Consider the following 12,334-nt stretch of genomic DNA (forward strand, 5'->3'; position numbering starts at 1 on the left):
AGTCCCATCACTGAACACAACTAGTGCACCAGATTTACATTACCATTCAAACTATTTAAGGACATCTGTTAAATGTATAAAAAATAAAATTTGTCACAGTTGACGATACATATAATACAAATGTTGCATTATTTGGGTCACATGCTGCTATTTACACAACATTCAATCATTTGATTTGTCCACAGGAGTAGAATAAGCCACATCAAGCAGCGCCACCATGTTCAACTTTTCAGGAAAAACATGAAACAATTGTGCTTGTTCCGCATAGTTTTGAATTTCTTTTCCTTCAGTGGCCGGACATTTGTATTTTGACTATTGTTCCATCTGCATTAGGTGTTGGTAAATTAAAGCAACGTTACACATCTAAAACAATATAGCAGCTTTTTAGGCTGCATGCTTTTTGTTCAGAAATGCAGCACAGATGACTGAGCATTTAGTCTTCCATTTATCAATTTGTTGCACCTTGTTGGTTGCATCTTGGGAAAATGTCAACCTGCAATAACTCAAATGCAAATTGATTTTCTCTACTCAAGTGATGAGAACAGCATTGCAAATGGTGCACTGAACAGGTTTAAACCGGATCAATATTTCTTAGTGGAGCGCTTCTCAAACTACAGCCAATGTGGCATTTTAGTGTTTCAACATACTCAGCCATAGAAAAGGATGAATTCAAACAAATAAATCCTTTTTTCCATCAGGACACAATGCGAGATTCAATTATTTATGTCATCTTGATTGCTTTTTGTTAAAATATCTCTGCCACCTAAAATATACTGCTCACACTGTGGTCTATTAGTATATGCACAACATTTCAATAAATAAGTTGTATGTGCTGCTTCCACACATGCTCCATCTGATATTTGTCTTTTACACATTCAGTGAAAGACTGAAGACTAGTATTTGATAAAAGAGGAACCCCTTGATTTTTAAACAAGCCATTTCCTGAATTTGCTGCTTTTCTCTGTCACTAGCGTTTCAACACTGCCACATCTCAGCTGTCGCCGTCACTTGCTGTCATGATGTACATAAAATGCACGTGAAATGACAAACTGCAGCAAACAGCTCATTGCAAGTCAGATCAAACAGCTGTAGATCTGCTCTGGACCCTTATTCGATTAGAAAATAATCGCGCCCCCAGCTTATCCCAGTGTGAAAAACTGAAGGCGTACTACGAGTGCGTGTGATCAGGGTTCACTGATACATTGTCATCTTTAATCAAGCTATTTAACAGTGTTATTTATCTAGATATATTCCCTCTCTGTGCACAGAAGAACACTCGTCAGAAGGGAGAATGAGTTGAGCTCATCAGGAGTGTAAAGAACAGCAGCACATGTTGCTGTAAGCTTCAAGTGTTTTACATCCTCCAAATCAAGCCAGGGAAACAAGAGTGGTCGCAGAGTGTTTTCCAAGGCAAATAGAAAGTTGTCACTTTTGTAGTTCCCCATTATTTGTTGTAGTATCCATCGTTGTGACAGGACCACCGTGAACTCAAGCCAGTACTCGAGAAGCTGCGTTTGAGTCGTGAAGTCTGTGAAAGAGCCTCCTCACAGCAGCGCATTCACATCCGAGTAACAACATCCTCTCACTGACAATATGTTCATTTCACTGTTTGTTGACATTTCTACAGATTCCTCGGTGAATGTATGAAAATACACTTAAGCTGCATCATTTGCATGCTGCTTCATAGTAACTGAGAGCTTACTGACTGACTTGTTTTGTGTTTCATTCATCCTTACTTTCACTGTGTTCAGGCTTCTAAATGTACTGCAGACAACTGAAATGCCAATATTCAGTGCAAACACATGACTCATTTGACTCACTGGCATGTCCCTAAACCAAGCTCAATCCACACCGACTACAGAACCCAAAGTAAAAAAATAGAAACTACAGGCATACAGCAAAGAGCTTCAAACCACATGACCTCGTCCTAGTACCATCAATTTCATTCACTAGAAGAAACAACATCCCAGATGAGATGAGATGTGGTGCAACGGATCATAACACTCACAGATCGGATCAGCACAAAAGAAAAAAGGAGCAAATATAACTTTTAGATCCCTGATCAAGTTTTTTTTTTTGTCTCTGATACTATTGCAGATCATTGATGACCAATAGTGTCAGATACAGATCTCTTTGTTTGAGGATAGCAGCTGGTCTACAAGGCTCCAGACTTGTTTGCCATCGTCTAAAACATCATTTCAACCGCTGTGAAGTCTGAACACATCATGATAACGTCATAGTTTACCTTTGCCCAATACTCATTTTCACCGAACAGAGCTTGAACGCATCATAATGTAACCTTCGTTCATTGTCCTTTTACTAGCTTCTTTGCTAGCTCTGCTCCGGTCAATTTCAACACGGATTGGTTCTTTACAATGTAACACGAGCAGAGATCGGATTGGAGGAAAACATTGGAGGAAAACGATGTCAGTGAAACATTTCACACTGTGATGGTTCAGGTAAACTGTAATTAATCCACGGTTCACATGTGAATATGATTATACAACTTTGAATGAGTTATGAAAGCAGCAAGGCCGATGTTTTCATTCATCACAGATACAATTTCAGTAAATGGACTTAATTGTGTTCTAGAAGGTTATCCTTTTACTTTGTTTTTATAAAGGAAAAACAACTCAAATAAGGAAATAAAAGACTATCTTTATTGATTAAAACTAATCTTGTCATTTATAGTTTTGATGATTATAAGCTTAAGATATTGTAAACTGGTCATAATTCCCTCTCTAATATCTATTTAGGTTGTTGTGAAAACATCTTCAAAAATGTTTTTTGAAGTTTCTAAACAACACTGCATTTTCTGATTACATGTGAACACATAATTTAACTGAATGGAACCTTCGTTGGCCATCAGCGGTGCTGCCATCGTTACTAGCTCTCCTCTTGTTCATTCAAACACAGAGCTGTTTACAAAGTAACATCAAGGATCGCTGACTAGAAAAGCATTAATGCCGATGTCTTGATCGCATATTTTACTATTGGCGGATAACGATCGTCAGTAAAACTTTATTTCACAACGTTAAACTAATTAATCTGCGGTTCGGGGGGGATCTGTAACAACCATCTAGTTGTGGTGCCTAGTTGTTTTTGTTAACAATGTGACAGATTGGGTGATATATCAAATCACAGTTTGTTCATCAGCTTTAAACTAACTGATAAAACAATAGTAACTGAGGTAAGTACAGTTAACAATGACACCAAGCGCACCGCAAGCATCCCAGTGACGCAAGGAGCAGGTCAATTTAACCCTCCTGCTGCTTTTCCATCTGTTATGCGTCTGAAAATATAAAACCAAACGGTGACTTCAAAAATAAAAGTAGCTTTCTGCTTTCACGCGTCAACTTTTTTTGCAGTTCAGTTAAGATGGCAAAGAAGGGCACAAAGAGAAAGCATTCAAAATCCTTAGTGATATTCAGCCAGTTTGTGAAAAAAAATAAAAATAAATCACAATTATAAGCCACAAAGGGCCTCCCCACATGTATAGCAACTGTGAGAAAAACAGCACCAACACAACATATTGTGTTGAAGAAAATGACTTACTTCAATCTCCATTTCATATGCTTCACCTTTTATTGCAAGTACAAAGCACAAACATTGGCTATTGTCCCGCTTGAGATAGTGCCACAAGGCAGAAATATTTCATTAGATAAACACTTGGAAGAGAGAGCTTGGCAACATGCCTCTCCCCAAAAATGTCATACAAGGCTTTCACTGTGTGCAGCCAGCCAGCAGCTTCCTCTTAGCGCAGGCATTTGAGTGCGGAGCATCTCGTTTCCCTAGAGGCCTTGCCTCACAGTTTTCGTCAGAACCAGCCCCAGATAAAGACCACACGGTTCTTTTTTTGTTTTCCCATCATTGCTTAGATAAACCCACCCACCTCCACAGTTTTACCCCACTGTGCTGGCTGCCTTTTAGGACTCATTAAAGTGTAGCGTGTTTAGTTATTGGTACTCTCAGATCCCACAGCCTTCTCACAAGGGGGAAAAAGCCTCTGCACGCAGTGTTACTAGGAAGAGAAGACAGAGATTCACAATTCAAACAAAAAGAACGATTTCGACTTCACACGCGAGCTTGAATCTATATTGTCATTTTGACAATATGCAAAAACCATAAGGGACATTTCAAACTAAAGACACAGCCTGGTCCATAAATACTTAGACAGGTACTATACTTTAGTTTTGTGTCTTAACCATGCGTCATGCTCCACCCTCTTAAGCTGGTGGTGCTGGTTCTGTTTGAGCAGCTCATTGATTGTGCTAATTAATTACATGGAAAAGTGACTTTCAGTGGGTGTTATGAGGCTAAATTTCATAGCTGGAAATCAACTGTTATTGAATCAGTCACAACCCGATAACATTTCATCCTTAACTCCTGTTCAGCGACAGTTGGTTGGACAAATCAAGCAATAGGATTACTTTCAATTGACCGCAGTTTCAGTCAAGGAAGGCCATCAAGCAATCTAGTAATTGCAAGTAGTAAATAAAATAATTCAAATATCTGAGCGATAAGGGGACGCAGCAACAAGGCTAAATGCACTAAACTGCATTGCATTTTGCACAAAATGGTAATATTTGATTCGGCATTGGTTGAAAAGGCCTTTGGCATCCTTTTTCCTCAGTCAGTCTATCAAATGATAGAGTTAAGTCCATTTCTTTAACACCTTTTATGGGATCAAAACACAAGATAAAATTCTGTATTTTTCACAAAATAGATCGATGAGGGGAAATGCAGTAGGAAAAAGTTTTAAGATTTTGTCATATAAAAATAATTAGGCAATTTTGCCCACACAGATCTGACTAACAGCAGAACTTCTCAAACATGAACCTGAAGCCAACAGCAAGATCAGCATGTACTGATGTGACACTGAGCACTTAAAGTGAGGAGGCACGCATCTCTGCTACTAGCTCCTCGGAGGATTAAATTGACCAAGTATGCGTGACAAGCTGCAGAGTGAAAAACTCCAAAGTGCACACACTGACATGCTCAGCCTGTCCTTGAAAACGAAAAGCCCACAAGTAACAGTTTAAAATATCCTAGTCGAAAACACAGATGTGACCAGTCGTCTACTCACACACTGAAGAATACAAAAAGGCAAAATGCTAAAACAAACAATGCTGTAAAATGACCCAGACTACCTGTACCTTGATGAGAAACATACGGTGTACTGTACAAGTAGTAATTATGGTGAAGTAATACGTTTGGGTGAAAGCATCACACATGTACATCTTAACCGATTTCACTTTTTGATAAAAAAAATAAATAATAATACACTCATGTAGCTGTCCCTGGTGTACATCAAATACACGCATTACCTTAAAATGACTCATACTTTGATCATAATTGCACCTGTTCCCATGAATTTTGTAGCCCATCTTTTCTGCTGACAACAAGGAAACATTGTTCAACATGTAATTCACATTACAGGGTGGCAGGACGACTCCTGTCTGTTGCTCAGCGGTCCACGCCTCCAAACTCTGCTCAGTGTTTCAATGTATTTATAGTTTCACCATTCCTACTAGCAAATCAGCTTTGCTTACAGATTAACATTTAAAGATGATAAGATGATTATGCTCCGATAAGGTCTGTCGTGGCTGTTTACATGGCTAATGACAATGAATACTCCACTAATATGCCATTTACATGCAGGTTTGCATTTGCCGAATAACACAACAGGTGGTGGACTTGTATTACAGTGCAAACTACAGTCTCCCTCTTTCATTCCTTCAACCACCCGCTTGAAAATGTCGGAGTTGCAATATTTGCAACAAAAACATTTTATCGGATATCAATCTTTCATAATGTTTAAAAGGAGGCGTGTTTCTCCTTCTGATCAGAAATATGAGTTTTTCTCAAAAACCCAAATATCAGCATATACCGCGTCTCAAAAAAGAAGATCATCTATTCAGTCTAATTAGGTCTTATTCCCAATGGAGCATTTTCCGATAAAGACATTAGTTTTGTTTGGCATTTAGCATCTTTGGACATGTATAAAATCCATTTGGAATATTTGTCTCAGTTGGAGTTTTTACTACAGCTTGAGACACAAGGCCTCCTTCCTGCCGCCGGTCAGCTCTGTGTGTTGCACAACAGTTATACACAAACCAACTACCAACAGTTTGCAGAGATCCACGCCCAAAAAGAAAAGTCCACATTTCTGGTCGGAAGGAGATAAACACCTGAAATTATGAAAGACTTGGATATCAACAGGTTTTTGACAATGCAACGTCAACCTTTTTAAGAGAGCGGATGAAGGAATGAAAGAGGGAGGCCGTATTCATATTATATACTTTTATCGGAGAATACACGACTGCATGTAAACAAAATAGTGGAATATTAATTTTAGCCATGTAAACAGCCTAGTAGGACCATTGTCTTTTACAGGATATGGGCAAAAAAACAAATATTTTGTGCATGTAAACCAAATATCAGTGGGTAGGGTTGAGCGCAGGTTAGTTATGCTGCAGCTCATACCAGAGCCAGTCAGAATAATACTGAAAAGGGATGCATTACTGAATTCTAATTGGCAGTCTGCCTCCAAAGTAGAAGTGCACGATTCCACAACAACACAAAACATCTAACACAGAGTCTGCCTGAAAAACAATTCAGTTGGGTAGTTTGTGTTGCTCAAGAGACTGCAGCACTTGTTCATCAATATTGACTTATTCTGAAATTTTGACTAGAGGCATGTTTTATTCTTTCTGGCTTGATGCTGAACCAATGTAAAAAATGTCAAGTTGTCACTGCTTGTAAATATGAGTATTCTTCCTACTCTGTTCTCACAATTTTCTTTTATTTCATAAAAAAAGAAAAGAGTCAAAGTCTGTTATGATCAAATGAATTGCAGCTTCTTATTCATAACTATTGCTTATATATATATATATATATATATATTAGTTATGAATAAGAGTTAACACAGGTGTTTTGATTCAAACTAAATAACAAGTAATCATTGCTAAATGTATTTATTCTGAAAATGCCAAATGTTGTACTTGTAATAAAACTCTAAAAGTAAGAACCAAAGAATGGATTGATGGTGAAACCTCTGTAACATAGCAGTACATCATTTTCAGATACTGAATATAATATAAAGGTGTGCAGGCAGTATATCACAAAAAAGGCTGTAAGACTAAAGCTGTACTTAATATTAGATGTTGATGCCAGAATTACCCAACAGAAAGGACAACAAGCCATATGTTCAAAATGGCAACTTTTTGGGCCTGATATTGCCTCACACATACAGCATACAGCTTATTAATTAAACACTGGTATCAAATCCGTACTCTCTATTGCTCAACATGCAAAGCCCAGATATCGCTCTCGGGACCGAAACACAGGAGGTCTTAGAGCATTAACCTTGCTTTGATTTTGTGACTTTAGTAGTCAAGCCCCAAACTCTAAATGTAGGGATGCACCTACACCGATACTGTGCTCATGTACTCGCTCAAAAAACTACTCTGATACAACGTGACGTCTACCTTTCATCAGCTGAGCCTAAAGGGACGCCCAGCTGCAACAATAACCCAATGCACAAACGCCTTAAATCCATCATTTACCGCCAACCGTGATCAAAACGGGCGGTCCCCAGCTCACCCATCCGGCAGAGGAAGCAGCCACAATGTAGCCGACGTTGTCGCATGAAGCCACTTTCGTCTCCACCACATGAATTAGTCTAGCGGTGAAGTGTGTCTTCCTGGCATACTCGGTCAGGGTTTCCACCAGTGTATTGCAAGCCCGACGTAATGTTTGCCAGTGTCCGGTCAAGAGAGAGTGTGATAATGAGAATGAAACGTTATAGCTGTAAATGTAGTAGTGCAGTTTGTGTACATTTATTTGTCGAGATACAACAACTCCTCGGGAGACCCAAGCCAAACTCCCGTGTCTTGCTTGCCAGCCACCTGCTGATTAAAGCGGGGGTTAACCCGGAAGTCAGCAACAGCTCAGGAGCAGTGGAGGTGGGCAGACCTCTAAGGTGGACCAGCTATTCTAAAGCCACTCCTTTGAGTTCTAAAAAAGAAGATACATTTCTTTGAACTGTCTAACTACACGGTTAAACAGTTACTTATTAACATCCCTACTGCAAACAATGCTCTGCTTGTAAAAGGGACACACAACGTTGAATGTCAGCAACAGCTTCATCTTGTATATTTAATTTGTGACAGTCAGAATGTGGGGAACATCTGATAAAAAATAAAACGCGCTTCAAAGTTAGAACTGTAATGGTGTCATTAAGTACTCAAATGCAAGTACTTGTATCGGTGCATTCCTCACTGAATTAGTGTTTACCCATTACAATACAGCCGCTATGAGCTCCAATTCAATACAAAAATAAATGTTTAGACACCACTGGGTTTATTTATGCTACATTGCTTCTCACCATCATAGGCCTACACGCTAAAACACCCAAACATGAAACACGCGCCACATAACACCTACAGAGAGCGTGAGATGTGATCTATAGAAGCTGCCATGATGCAGTGACAGGGTCAAGAACGCTGCATTGCTGGCCTTCAGTAATGGCCCATACCCACCCCCACACACACACACCCCCACACACACACACACCCCCACACACACACCCCCACACACACACACACCCCCACACACACACACACACACACACACACACACACACACACACACACACACACACACACACACACACACACACACACACACACACACACACACACACACACACACACACACACACACACACACACACACACACACACACACACACACAGAGAAGGAGGGCCCCCCTGTGGCCAACAGACATCGAGGACCAAATGAAAACGGTCCTGTGGCAGCATCCACAGACCTCAGACTAGATGAACTGCAGGGGGGGGGGGGTGATGACGAGGAGAAAGGGGGATGGGCCTTTAAGAAGGACAAAGGGGGCAAAATAGCTTTTTTTTGCTAAATCCAACCACTGTATACTAACCCAGTTCTGACAGCAGCACACATCCATGTGGCCTTTGGAAGTTCATTCACTGTCCTGTATTTTAGTCACTCTGTCAGCAGCCTTTATTTAGAAAGGCAAACGTGGGGGGCTCAATAATACATAAAGACAGCCACTCTTATCTCTTGTCGCTCTCACAAGCACAGAGGCTGCTGAAATTGTGGAAGTTGCATGGACACGGAAGAGGAAATATGCCTCAGAGCAGCATATATAAATAGGAACATGAGGGCAACTCCCATCTATACTAAAGCTGAACGTATTAACCGATAGTGGCTTTTGGGTACCTTTTAAAGCCTTATAAAAATAACATATATTATCAGCTATTAATAGCAAAATTCCACAACATCACTACAAGTAAAACACCCAAGTAAAATAGATTTTTTTTAAATAAAATGTTATTTTGCATACAAAGAGTTATAGGTGGTATATTTAAATCAGGTCTTTTAATCACATCACTCTTACTAATGCCTCATTTTACAAAGTCAATACTTGAAATGTTACATTAGGAAACCACATATAATAATCAGCAAACTCCAGCATGCAAACTCTTATATAACCTTATAAATTATGTTCAAACTTACAAATACCAGGAATCTCCACTCATAGCCTGGTAAAGACGTTCTCACACACTTAAACCCTCATCAAGCAGCCCCACTACCTTTTGCTAGGCTGCTGCCCCCCCCCCCCCCCCCCCACCCCCTCTATGCCCACAGGACCACAGATGTCCTGTGTGTTGGCAACCTCCAGGTAAATTAACTGGTCAAGCTCTTTGCTGCTCGACAACATAATCTTTTCATGAACTACCAATTGAAGATTACTCACTGACTGCCAACTATAACTCAGATGCCTGTGACTTCAGCACATTCACCTGCTCAATACTCGAGGCCACAGAGGCCACCACAATCATAAGCCTTTGTTTATACCACAAGTAGCCATCCCAGCCCTTGAGCACTACAACTACAATGAACAACACCCTGTTACTACAGCAGGAGTTGCATGAACCCAAAAACATACTTTCTGAACATTTACAAGTGGACAGTTAACCGCTCATTAGCATGTGGAACCACATGACTCCCCGTAACATAAGTTAGTAAATTATGACTACTGTCATTAATGTTAAACATCACATACAGCTACAGGCGGTTTCATGTACTGGTAAAATAAAAATTAATCAGATACTTAAAATAATGGCCATTATGTACATAGAATGAACTCACAGCTAAACAAATATACTAATGTTTAAAAGTATTTTTAAAAAAAATGATAAATAATTGGTATAAATTATCACTACTAAAAGTACACCTGCTTCATACATGCATGAATCCATTCATGTAAACATCGTCTGGATTAAACCCATTGCCATGTTAATAAAGGTCAGCAGTGCCTATTGCTCCCAATTGAGTTTAAAAAAGGTAAAGGCGTTCATTGGCGAGCTACACCGTGAAGTGGCTCGAGGGGGGATAGCTGATGGCTGCATTGCTAATTGATTAATCTGTGACACCTGTGCCACTGCGGGCAATCTGCGCACCACGACCAGCTGCGACTGAACACGGTTCATGCAAAGTGCAAATTACTGAGTGAATTCTCCCAGGATGCTAAATGGACAAAACATTTGTTGCAACAAACAAATCTCACTTTTTTTAAAAACTGCACCGCCATGCTAGTCTTAATGGTTACACCACCATGTGGCGTGGTTGGGAAGAAACCTGAACGAAGTCATGGAGATTCAGCTTGGCGTTAACTGCGGCGTTTAAGGAACAAAGTTTGCGGTGCTCCGTTCTCACTACACAGGGGCAAGTCTTGCATGTTAGCTAGCACCGATATTTGGATATGCGCTTTGTAGTAACACGAATGAGTCATGTTGCTAGCTTTAGTTCACATGATACTGACCATTGTTATGTTAAAACACGATATATGTCAGACTTGTTGGCTTGCAGGCCAGCTTTTGTTAGACCTTGCTAGCTACCACCACTCGTGAAATGCTTCTTTTTTTTTGCATGTGCATTTTCGGCATAGTTGAATTTTTAATATGTTTGCACTATTCCTTTGTTGCGTCTTACCTTGAGGTGTTCAATCGGTGTCACGGGTATTTATTGAAGTAAAGTCTGCAGACATCTAACTTTAGGTCGCAGTCTGCGCAGCTGAAAAGGGGGCGGTGGCGGGAACGCGGCTACCCAAGTAAACTAATCAGACCCTCTGCCAATCAGCGTAGAGCCCGTCTCAAACCCGGAAATACACTATTAACTAATTGATTTGCTGCAGGTGTAACGTTACTTTTACTTCACGCTTCCTAGCCTCTGAGGCATTTCGGCTAAAACGGTCAATGCAAAGGAAAAACACAACAATGGATTTTTCTGGAGCAGTGTCAGGGTGGCACCAGAGTCCCTGGGCTATTCAGGGGAAACCAGCTCCATTAGAAACCGTTTAATTTGATCCACTACCATTACGACAGATATTTGAAAACATTGCTGTGTCTGTTTGAGATTTAATTGGCGCCACTGTTACTTTTGCGCCTACAGGACAGACATGTATCTGGCATTAATATAGGCCTAGATATAAAAATAAGCAAAACCTAATAAAATGGGAATGCTGATAAGTGGCATTTGGCATACAAAGATGAGGATCCAAATTCAGACACTGATTTATTTTAGTAAAGGAATAATAGGCTTGTCTGCACTTTACAATTAAGACCTGCGTTTGAATTCAGAAATCCCATACAAATATGTCTATGACAGCAGAACTTACAACACGTCATCCAGCTACTCCAAGTAGCGCAACACACATGCTGCACTTAAACCTATATAGCATCACTCATTTTAGAGTTGCACTGAAGTTACACCTCGGCCCTATGCTATTTTAACTTTATATCGAAGACGCCGTCCTTGCAATAACCTATGCATTTCTATTTGACCATGTTTTTAAAAAAAAAACATTAAAATGCAAGTTTTGATAAAGAGCTCAGATAAAGAAGAAAATAATAATTCTGTTTAATGCAGCCATTATTTCAATAACTAATGTGAAATTCTATATATAAAACAGTGTAGGCTATAGTCCGATATTTCCAACATTACGTTTTTACTTTAGATGCAGTAACATAACCGACAACTATGCGGATCCCACGTTTTCAGCACTCTACCGGGGCCTATATATCTACACACAAGAGCAATAAACACGTCCATGTCTGAAATCCTGGAAGATTTTGAAATGAGCACATGTGCAGAGACAGCCTACTAATCCTATCGTAAAATATGCCAAAGGCACCGCAATTCAGAGTTGGACATCAGCCGTCATTGGAAACATGAATGTACCACGGTTACTTTCCGGTCGCGTTTGCATGCAATAAGACAGCCCGAGACTGCA

At 39.9% G+C, this 12,334-nt stretch overlaps 1 protein-coding gene across 3 annotated transcripts in view; it reads right to left on the reverse strand.

Annotated features, from left to right (window-relative positions):
- elavl2 (ELAV like neuron-specific RNA binding protein 2) overlaps window positions 1-12,334 on the reverse strand; it is a 30,275-nt gene that overhangs the window by 17,219 nt on the left and 722 nt on the right. Inside the window, exon 1 of one of the 3 annotated variants that reach the window (XM_068713371.1) lies at window positions 11,035-11,125. The exons of the other annotated variants lie outside the window; for them this stretch is intronic. The gene's annotated coding sequence lies outside the window, so the exon portion shown is untranslated. Of the gene's footprint in view, window positions 1-11,034; window positions 11,126-12,334 lie in introns of those variants that run through there. 3 annotated transcript variants of the gene reach the window in all.

Source organism: Cebidichthys violaceus, unplaced genomic scaffold (assembly GCF_023349555.1).
Source record: "Cebidichthys violaceus isolate CVI_PGR_0920_01 unplaced genomic scaffold, fCebVio1.0.p SCAF_19, whole genome shotgun sequence".
NCBI classification, from domain to species: Eukaryota; Metazoa; Chordata; class Actinopteri; order Perciformes; family Stichaeidae; genus Cebidichthys; species Cebidichthys violaceus.